Here is a 12297-nt window from a genome sequence, read left to right on the forward strand (position 1 = left end):
AAAAAAACATATCTCCTCTGTTACACTACAACACCGACCACCACGACAACTACAAACTGCCAACGAATCACCGTAGTAATGCACCTTGACCAAACCAGATACAACAACGAAGGTGGAGCTCGACCATGACTCACAACAACAAATGGTGTATGAAGAAGGAAAAAGGAAGAAGAAGAAGTTATTGGGGTTAGTTTTGTAATTTTAATAAAAACGTTGAGTGTAGAAGAAGTTTATGCGGTGCAGAAAGAAAATCCCTTTGGTAAAAGCTATTCAGGTATCCATTAACATATTGGGCATTGCTTTATGCACCCAACACAATTACTGGTACATCCAGCAGAACAATGCAATTCCAATTTTTCCCTTCCGTAAAGCTGATACGGATGGGCCAATCCGTAAGCTTCATACAAATTTTTGATATTGCCCCTTTAATTTTATTTATTTGTATATGCTGCTTTTTTTGATATATGCAATTATGCTGATACGGATGGGCCAATCCGTAAGCCTCATACAGATGGGCCAATCCGGATCAGACTTACGAATTGGTCCACCCATATCAGTTTTACGGAATAACAAAATTGAAAAAACGTTGTTCTGCGGGATGTATATACAATTATACTAGGTGCACAAAAGCAATACCCATATGATACGTGAAGCTAATTGTCTAGGATTAGTCTTCCTAGGGTTTCTAGTTTATGTGTTGTATTTCTAGTCACCAAAAGAAAAAATATTATTTGATCGTGCATAATTTTCTTGTCGTTTTTTCCGCTATTTCTACTTCCTTTTAGTTTTAATTTTTAACAATATATAATGGCAACAAGTTATTTTTAATTTTCACTTTTCTTTAGATATCTTTATCCTTCAATTATACATGATTCTGTCCATGTCATATCTTTATCCTATTGTCTGGGATTATTTTTTTTAAAGAAATATTTAGAAACACAAATTTCCCTAGTTAAAAATTATAAGAAACGAATCCCTATACTTTTTTTTTAATCATTACATATTATTTTTCGAAATGATCTCAGCACTTAACATTAGCAAACTAACAAGAACCAAAACAAAATATATGTAAACCAAAATTAGGTACTTCCGACACTGACATCAAAAGGTTTTTTATCATTACACTCGCCGTTTCATGCGATGGAAAGCAAATAATGAAATGCCCGTATTTCAAATACAAGGGCGTTAGAAGAGAGGAAAAACCAGAAAAAGACAAGTAACTGAGTATTAATTTCACTTTTACAACTCCTCTTACGAAACCACGTTATGGAGTAACTGAGTATTAATGAGATCCATACCAACAACCTAACGTACTCGACAATTCAGCATTGGCATGAATTTTCAACAACCAGGAGGAACAAAGGAATAGTTGCAGCTCGTTATAGTATACCCTTAAAAGAAGAGACTTCACACTCAAGTCTTTGTTAAATGAAACGGTTCTCTTTCCCAACAACAGATTTTACTTGTCGGGTTGGATTTCTTAAACGACGAAATCCAGGTGCATCACTAATGGATGTGGCCAATTCATTTGGCTGGCCAGAATTATTCTCTGTAGTTGGTTTTGTCACCTTGTCCAACCCCGTTGGAATATTTTCCTGAGTTTCAATACTGCTGCTATTTTCTGGAGAAGAAGACTAGGGATTCCTTGGTAACTAGCTGAATTACTGGTTTCCGCCCTTTCTTTTTCTTGCCTTGCTTTTTATCATCCAATTTCAACTGCAATCAAATTGTTCCCTTGATTAGTAAGCTAGATGGAAAACATAAAGTAGGAAAATCTGAGACTGGTCACTAAATTAGGTACTAAATGCAGTGTAGAATACCATTGAGTTCTGAATGTCACGTAATGGCTTCTTTTTGGGCACCGGGTTGTCCTTGCAACTAGCAGGTTTCTGAACAAGTGCACTCTGGAGTAGTTTAGCACATTCAGAAGCAATCACACACTTCCATCTTTGTCTTCAGCCGAAGCCTCAAGAGTGCATTCTGTATTATCTGATTTTAGTGGTTCATTTCCTTCTAATTGGTTTGGTTCCCTATTTGTGCACTTAAAACGTTTGCAGCCACATGATGCTCCACAGCTCCCACCACTGGATCGGCATCTGCATTTGTTAGTCTTGCACAAGGAGTTCTTACTGCATGAGCAGCAAAGTCCTTCAGCTGTTTTCTCCATCTTAACACTATTCTCACTTGCACTGCTCATTTCGGGTGTATTCATTTTTATCTTGTCATTACTCTCTTCAGAGAGAAGACACAGACCCAGCTTCCCCTGATTAGAAGACGACGCAATGTAAGAATTTAATAATTTAAAAAAAATATATTTGTTCATACTAAATATTGTTTTAGTTTTGAACACATGTTATTCCTAATGCAGTTCTAATTTGATGCCAATGGCCCAAAACCTGCTTCTTATACTTGAAATCAAGCTTCTCCTTCCTTGATTGTAATTCTCTAAGTAGAGAACCAAGGCTGTTCTTGGATATCAAAATTGTTAGATTTCATCTTAAAACCAATTGTCATTAATAAAAATTGTCCAACAGGTATATAAGCTGCACTCCAAGGAGTGAGGCAGCCGATGTGGGACTTGGGTATTTTTCAACAAAAATCTTTCTCCTGACTGTCACAATCTTCCTCCTGTAATTGAGATCTTGAAGTAACAAAGAACAGAGTTGAAAAAAAATATTAAATTAGTGAGTGGACTATCTGCTACTACAAGCTGATAGAATTCAAGTATTCAGCATTGCAAAAGGAAATTGAGCAACAGTTTTCACCCTAATTTTTCCTGCCTAAGCATCTCAATTTCTTCCTTCAGCTGTGCAATCTCTCCACCCATCCTGATCATGGCAAATTGTTAGAATTGGAGCCCTTAATATGCATTTCACAAAAATCATTGACCAAAGGATACTCTTGCAAGAAAGTTGTTATATTGTATGACAACCAAATTATACGGTTTTGTTAACATCAATCCAAAATCCTTATGTTTTGAATGCTCTAATTCTCTAAAACAAATTCAGTTCGATACTGTCCATGCATATACTAATAAAACACTCAATAAATACTGGCATGCTTGGAAAAATGAGGCATGAAAAAGATTGTTTAACAAATCATATAATCGGAAAACTTCGAACTATTGATGCATTATTATGACTGGCTTAGAGAAATAGGAACATTTATTAATGGATGCTCCTCCCTCTACCTAAAATAACAAGGGTTAGATGTAAGAAAATTGGACAGGATGAATACAATGTTGATCCCTCATTTGGCTCTTAATTTTATGTAACTTCCCCACCCACATCAATCAACTTCAGTTTCAAATTTTCAAATGGACAAAAAATCAAATGGGCAACAAACTAATACCTCAAATAAAACAATAGAGGAATATGGAGCCATATAAAAAAATAGAACATTAAAAAAATGACACCTCCAACCAAGTTGTTGAGAGTCAATTACTCAATGTTTTTTTAATATTTCAAACCAAAATATATGCTAACATTAATGTCATAAGCTCAAATTCCAGGCTTGTAAAATCTGACACAATTATGCTAGTCTTTAAGTAGGGGCGGCTCAAGGACTTGAGAGGCCTAAAGTAAATTTAAGAATGAGGTCTTTTATTTACTCATAAAATAGTTTATTAAAATTATCATTGTTTTATTTAAAATTTATTTTCAAATATAATTTTACAATAATTTTTTTTTGAGATATATTAGTACTAAAAAAAATTTTGAGACCTTTTTTTTTTGGGGCCTAAAACCCTTGCTTGGGCTGTTTGGGTCTTAAGCCGCCTTATCTTCAAGGCAGTTAAATAACTTTTTTCACCGTTCAACTTTGGAAAGCTAATATTAGTTGTTAGTGACTCAAACTCAAAGTAAATATTCCTACCATAACATGAATTATAGTAAAAGATACATTTTCACATTAGAAGAAACATACATACAAGTACATATCATTATTATTAGCTTTCGAACAGTATTTAGTAATGAATTGTTCCAGATTACATTTCATCCTTACTATATCTAAACAAATTCAAGTGAGGAAAGTTAATAAGATATGAAATGAAATAATGAACTGAGTTGAACATTTAAAAGGCCTATGAAAAGGGCCATAAGCACAAGCCAAAGAAGAGAAGATAAGAATGACATCAGACATACTTTTCCATTTTGGATTCGCATTGAGAACATAACTTGTGTAACTGAGTTGCGACTTCAAGTTCTTGCTCAGCATCCTGCACCAGCCACATTTTAGTATGTTAGGCCAGCATATAAGTTAGGCCATACTATAGTAGAAATTAGAATTACTCTTCTGTTTTTTAATTACTGATGGTTAGCTTTGTTAGTTAACTCAACTAACTTTAGGTTAGTTGACTGTTACTCATGTTGGTTGTAACAGCTGTCTAACTCTAGTATAAATACTAGAGATGTAACTGTTTTCAGTTGAGTTAGTTAATATCAAAACTCTATTTCTGAAGTTTGTGATTTTCTCTCCTTTCATGTCTGAAATCCTTTTACGCCACTACTACAAAACAGTAATCAAACCCATTAAATATACATTTTCAATTGAAGCAACCCCTGGTTAAGTTCAAACAATAAAAATAACATTCCGCACAAGACCATAAATATTACAAGTTTACAGCATCTAATCTATATGAAAATGAAGGACATAGAGGATGGCCAAAATATCATTGTTAATACAATCTCCAACACAACTTATAAACCTTAATAATGGATCAGTTAGTTTTTGCTTTAGGTGAAAGAAAACGTAGAAAAGAAAGTAGTAAAAAAGGGAACATAAGAGTGTATTTTAGAATTGCAAGAACTTATATTTTTATTGAATGAAACTCATTTAAATACATTAAAATAACTAAATAAAAGATAATGCCCCTTAATTTTAGGAGATACTCCTGATAAAATTCGAATATAAAGTCAGAAACTAACTTAAATCAGAAACTAACTTATTCATAACAGCAAAATAACAAATTACTTTGGCAGAATCTCAAGGCTCGATCTCATCACTCCTCCTTACCTTGGAGGCTGAAAACTCCTATCTACTTCCTCAGAACTTCAACCTGCTGACTTACAGTGCTGAAATACTATTGCTTCCTTCTCATGTGATTGAGCCTTGACATTTTCAGCGTTCAAGTTCTTTGTCAGAAACTTTAAACACTTCTCATTATGCTCAATTTTTGCAGCTTTCTCACTCAATTGTGTCTTCTTGTTTGTATGCTTCTGCACAATAGCTACTTTCTCTAAAGCAGATTTTTCTTGTCCCTTTGCTGGTGGCAACCTTGCTTCAGCAGCACCATTCCAAGATGTGAGAGCTGCTATTTCAGAACTTGGTTGATCTTCATCAACTTTTGGTTTCTTGTCCCATAATTTAGTGTTATTCTTTTTTACTGAAAAAGCAATTTGCTCATCCTCCAATGGATTTAAAACAAAGCTTTTTCCTTTCATTTTTACTTTGAGAATATCTTTGTCACCAGCATCTTTAGTCAAGCACTTTTGTTCTCCAACAATACTTTATAACCTTTCTTGAAATAACTTATAAGCTTGTTAAACTAAAATAAAAGTATTTAGTAAACAAATTTATGTCACTAACTTAAAACATTTTTTTCATGTTACTTGAAGTAACTTAAGTATTTATAACATATAACTTTTTTTTCTATATTTTTTAAATCTTAACACTTTAATAAAATCCCCCATTTTTACTTTTTTAATAATATATTATTTATTTTAATCAAAATTCTCTTTTACTATCACATTATTTTTAAAACTGCTTCAGTATTTATAATATTTATTCTTAATTTTTATAAAACAATAGTTGATTGTTAAAAAAAATTAAAAGAGTTTTTTTTAAAAAAAATATATAATTTTTTTAAAAAAATTAAAAAACCTAAAACCATAATTATCTTAATTTTGTGGGGAAGGGAATTGTGAGAATCTTTTGCCATGAAGGATAGTTTTAATTTACAGCAGAATTACCACGTATGATTTTTTTTATTGGTGCAGATCCCCACGTATTATCTGACCCGTCTAATATTCAACAACAACAAAAAAAGAATCTAATTAACCCAGAATTTAAAGCAAAGTTAACACTAATTAGACAAAAAATAAAGAAACATTACCGTTGCACTACCATTGAACTAAATCTCTCTGAATGAAAATAAGGAGTAGATGGAAACTTTTGATCCGACTTCAATGGACAACAATGACACCTCATTGTATCACTACAAGGCTTAATGATCTGATATTTGACTCACCCGTTTTAGTTCAAATTTCAAGACTTCAAATACTTGGTCCCTTTCTTGATGTTGAACTACTACACCCCACAATTATAAGATACCTTTCTCGGGTTCTGATCTGATGTGTATGCTAAAATGCTCAATTTACTCTTTTGCTTTATAGTTATTTATGCCATGAAAATGGTGCATAGCTTTACCCTTAATTAGTCTAGTTTTCTCAAGTTCATTTAGAAAGTAAAAGTTTCCGTGTGTCATGGGTTCCAAGCATTCCTTATGTGCAATAATGAACTACAAAATAAAAGGCATTCTTGGTAACAAAATATTGCTGCTTTTTCGGGAAATCAAAAGGTAACATCTCATTTTTTATAAAATAAATTGAAAATAATTTTATTTAAAATAAATATAATTTTAAAAAAATTAATTTTTGTAAATTAAATAAATAAGAAAAATATTTTTATTAATTAAAATAATAATTTTAAGGTAAATAAAATAAATATATATTTTTAGAAAAAAATATTTTATTTATTCTTTGAGAGAGAATAAAATAGATTTTCTTTATATAAAATGATAAAATAAAATAAAAAAATAGAATACATAATATCGTAGCTGCAACGTAATAGGTTACTTCACATCTCTACGTTCTCTCTTCCTCTCAAGTCTATTTTTCCTTCTTCATTTTTTAAAATTTTTTCTTTTTCTCGCATACACTCAAATCTGTGTCAGTAAAATGATGATCTCGGACTCATTAATGGTTGGGTTGTCGTGAAATTTGAACAAGAGGTTCAGAACTTATTTTCACACACCCACCATTGGGATTTTCAAGATAATGTCTGTGGTGGAAGAATTGTTCCTTGCTCCGAGCTTTCTCTTTTCTCGCATATACCTAACCTTGTCCTAGAAAAATTATGATCTCGGACTCGTTAACCATTAGATTATTGTGAAATTTGGACACCACCCTTGGAACTAATTATTGCAGACTCTTACCGTTGGGATTTGTGAAATAATATTTTTACAGAAAGAAATTAGTCTTGCACGTTGACAATGAAATGGAAGCTACAATCTCTTCTCTTTCTTTGTAACGCTTGAAAAGCCTAGCAGAACAATCAGAAAAAAAAAAAAACAAGAGAAGTCTCATGGAACCACTAGAGATGCCGCTATCACTATCGACCCGTGAACCCACTTAGAGGTAAGAGATGAGTTATTTACAATTGGAGAGTAGTAAAAACATGTGTAGGGATCCTTAGAGGATTAATTGGAATGAGTTTTTGGGTGTTTTTATAAATTTTGATTCTATCTTTACAATTATAACTGTAAATTATATATGTTTGACGAACCAATTGATGTTTCGATGAGAAATTGTTGTGAAATTATTATGTTATTGTGTTGAATGTGAACTCTAAAAATTGATTTTTTTTCTTCTTTTTAATAGCTTATTTTATACAAATTATTGTCTTTGTTATGTATCTTTCCACGATGATGATCACCATGTTATGTATATATTGTAATAATAAAAGTATTAAAATAATAAATTAAAGAAAGTTGTAAAGTTAATGTCTAGTAGTAATTTCTTTTGATATAATTTTAATTTAATTGTTGTAGAAACTCTTTTTAATTGAAAATAATATAGTTTGATTTAATATATATATATATATATATATATATATATATATATATATATATATGTTTTGTGTCATGCAAATATTATTATTGTGTGATGTGCATATGATTTATGAGGCGTGATAAATTATTATAATGAGATAATAACATGAGATTGAACATAAGTACAAAGTTGAACATGTGTTAATTTTTTAGATACACGTAAACATGTGATTGTGGATTGTGATATGTTAAAATTGTGGATATGAAATTTGGTTATGAATAAGTGTTTAGTTAACACTTGATGTGACAATACTTGTGTTGTGAGCTGTGAATTATATAATAACCTGACTGGTGTTTACCTAGAGAAAAGTGTTTATGCGCAGTGTTAAAGGGAAAATGTAGGATTCCTAGTTAGGAACCTAAAGTGTTAAATCGTAGCACAATGTGTTAAACGTGTTTGAAACACGAGTGTGAGGTCGTGTGTATTGTATAATTCATGAGCAATGTCTGTGTGCAAAAATTGTTCTAGGGGTTGGACCTGAATCAGAAAGGTAAGACCCTAACAAATTCTTCGAAGTCTAGGCCTTGAAGGTAAAGACACTCGATTTGAGTGCTCCTTTAAGCCTATGTTGATCCCATATGGTTGGAGCATCTCGCAAAACAGAGTGACCCTGACTAGTCACCTTATGATTTTACTTAGTGAGAGTGACCTGACATATCCATTGTGTGGTGTGTCTTGTTATATACTCCTAAGCGCCCAAGTGTGATTTTTCACTGACATGGTACCACATTCCATATAGACTTGAGTCTTAATATAATTGTTGCATAGCGCTTGCTAATTGTTTATTATGAAATTGATGAGTGTTATTATGTCTTGATCCAAGTATGTGATATCCTCTACCCCTCACATATATACTAACAAAGGAATAAAAATTCAAATATTAATTAAAAGTATTTTTTTTTTACATTTTTAAATACAAGTCTTTCAAAGGGATAAAAGGCTCATATTTACTTTATTCTACATCATATTCAAACTTGTCCAAATAAATAATAAAGTCATCTCGGTTCAAACAAGACCGTCTAAGATTTCATACAATTAATATAAAACCCTATACCCCAATGCCACATCTTATCAGAGTGTTGTGTCTCAACGTCCTTCAACACAAGGTTCCTTAAATCAATTCACCTAGTCATCTGCTCCCCCGAACACAAAGTTCAAGATCATCACAAGATCCAAACACAAACAACACACGGGGAGTGAGTTATCACATTCCTAACTAATAGAGAAACAAGACAACTAGATATACATATCATATAAACCAAATAAAACTTGCTTACATGTAATTCACGTAATTCCACCACTTTGTCATTCAAAGTTCACTTTTCATCCATCAATCACACTTTTCAATCATCAATCATATTGCACAAGAATCACACACTCTGATTAAGACATAATAATACATCAATTTCATAATAAACAATTAGCAAGCGCATGAGACAGTTATATTAAGACTCAAGCCTATATGCAATGTGGTACCATGTCAGTGAAAAACCACTCTGAGGCGCTTAGGAGTACATAACAAGACACACCACACAATGGGTTTGTCAAGTCACTCTCACTAAGTAAGATCATAGGGAGACCAGTCAGGGTCACGATGTTTTGCGAGAATGCTCCAACCATATGTGATCAGCATAGACTTAAAAGAGCACTAAAACCCGGTGACTCCCAAGGCCTACATTCCGAAGAGTCCGTCAGAGCCTCTCCCTCCTGATTTAGGTCCAACCCCTAAAATCATTTTAGCACACAGACACTGCTCGTGAATTATACAATACCCACGACCTCACACTCATGTTTTAAACACGTATAACATATTGCGCTACAATTTAACACTGGTTCCTAAATAGGAAACCTACATTTTCTCTTTAACGCTGATTCCTAAATAGGAAACCTACATTTTCTCTTTAATACTATGCATTTACACTTTTCTCAAGATAACACTAGTCGGGTTATTGTACAATTCACAGCTTATAACACAAATAATGTCACATCAAGAGTTAATCACACACTTATTCACAACCAAAACTCATTTACAATTTCACATCTCATAATGTCATAATCCACCATCACATGTTTTCACGTATCTCATAATTCAACACATGTTCTACTTTACACTCTTATTCAATCTCAATAACAATATTATAATCTCAAGGCAACATATTATTCCACAATTCATCACATATTTCATTTATAAGCACTACTCATGAATTATACAATACTCACGACCTCACACTCGTGTTTCAAACACGTTTAACACATTGCGCTACAATTTAACACTGGTTCCTGAATAGGAAACCTACACTTTCTCTTAAACATTGTGCATCAACGCTTTTCTCAAGATAACACTGGTCGGGTTATTGTATAATTCATAGCTCACAATATAATTATTGTCACATCAAGTGTCAAACACACACACTTATTTACAATCAAATATCATGCCCACAATTTAACATCTCATAATATCACATCATATCTCATTTTTACATGTATCTCGCAAATTGACACATTCAACTTTGTACTACTCAATCTTCACAATAATATTATAATACCATTATAATAACTTATTATACCTTATAACTCATATACACATCACACAATAATAATATTTGCATGCTACAAAACATATATATGTATATGTATATGGTAAATTAAACTACATTGTTTTTAATCAAAGAATTTCTATAACAATTAATTTAATATTACATCAAAAGAAATTACCACTAGGCATTAACCTTACAATTTTCTTTAATTTATTATTTTAGTATTACAATAATTATATACACATAACATATTGATCATTGTCGTAGAAAAATTAGAACAATATAATAATTTGTATAAAATAAGTCATTGAATAATATTATTTAAAATATAATTTACGTTAATAAAAAGAGCTTAATTTTTCTAAGGGGTTCACACTCAATACAAGAACACATCAATTTCACAGCAATTTCTCATTGGGACATCAACTGATTCATCAAACATATATAATTCACTGTAATAATTATAAGGATAAAATGAAAATTGCGAAAACACCCAAAAACCCATTCTAATTGATATTTCTAAGGATTCCTACACATGCTCTCACTAATCCCCAATTGTAAATAACTCATCCCTTACCTCTAAGCGGGCTCACGTGTCTTCAGACAGCGATAGCAGCATCTCTAGCGGTTTCCTGAGATTCCTCCAGTTTTTCCTCTAATTGCTCCGATAGAGTTTTCAAACATTAGAGAGACAGAGAAGGGATTGAAGCCTTCACTTGTACTGTCTTGGTGCGATTCCTTTTTCTCTATCCTTTAATATTATCTTGCAAATTCCAACGGTGAAGGTGTGTGTAACTGAATCGAGAACTACATATCAAAATTTCATGAAAATCCAACGGTTAACAAAACCGGGATCGTAGTTTTACTGAGACCATTTTGGGTTTCTGCGGGAAAGGAAAAGATTACGATGCGAAAGGTATTTCTCTCAGCTCAAACATGATATCAAAATTCCCAACGGTGAGAATGCTCAGAATTGGGTTGCGAAAATGATGCTCAAATTTCACAATGATCCAACGGTGAATGACTCTGAGATCGTCGTTTTTCTGAGACAGGTTTAGTGGGCTGCAGGAAAAAGAAATAATTTTAAAAGGAGAAGGGAAAAAACGAAAATGAGGAAAAGAAGAGACATCGTCAGTCTGAAAACTGACCTAACATCGCTATTTATACCTAGGGTACACACAACTTATTATTACTCTATTTATTTGTTTTTAATATTTTATAAAAAAAAAGAACTCTATTTTATTCCTTACCAAATGAATAAATCAAATGTCTTTTTTTCCCTTCAAATCATTATTTCTCATTATTTATTTATTTATAAAAAACCTGATCATTTTTTTAAAACTCTATTTATTTAAAAATAAAAATTCTTTTTAAATTGACTTACGAAAAATGGGATGTTACAGTGTGATTCATGTGTAATATGATTGGCGATTGATAAAAATGATTTTTAAATGATAAAGTGGTGAAGTGACGTAGATTGTATTAAGTTGGACTATATTATAAATACTTCTATAATTTATTTTGAGTATGTCTTTGTTTATTTGTATTTTTTTAGAAATGTGATAACTCACTCCTTGTGTGTTATTTGTGTTTGGATCATGTGATGATTTCGAATCTTGTGTTCGTGAGAGCAGATAACTAGGTGGATGACTTTAGAACCTCGTGCTAGAAGACACTAAGACATAATGTTCCGATAGGATGTGACATTTGGGATGTGTTTTTATTTTAATTGTATGATGTTATTTTATTTTACCTTATTGATTTTACAAAATATCTTTTGTAAATTTTGATGGTCTTGTTCTGAGCTGGATATATTTTTAATAAATTTTATTTGATACTAATAAAATGAATGTAAATTTTTTACTTACGTT

General features: G+C 31.9%; 1 pseudogene; it reads right to left on the reverse strand.

The window, feature by feature from the left end:
- Positions 1-1094: 1094 nt before the first annotated feature.
- Positions 1095-5441, reverse strand: LOC102663809 (kinesin-like protein KIN-4C; annotated as a pseudogene).
- Between the last annotated feature and the right edge of the window lie 6856 nt (positions 5442-12297).

Source organism: Glycine max, chromosome 4 (genome assembly GCF_000004515.6).
Source record: "Glycine max cultivar Williams 82 chromosome 4, Glycine_max_v4.0, whole genome shotgun sequence".
NCBI classification, from domain to species: Eukaryota; Viridiplantae; Streptophyta; class Magnoliopsida; order Fabales; family Fabaceae; genus Glycine; species Glycine max.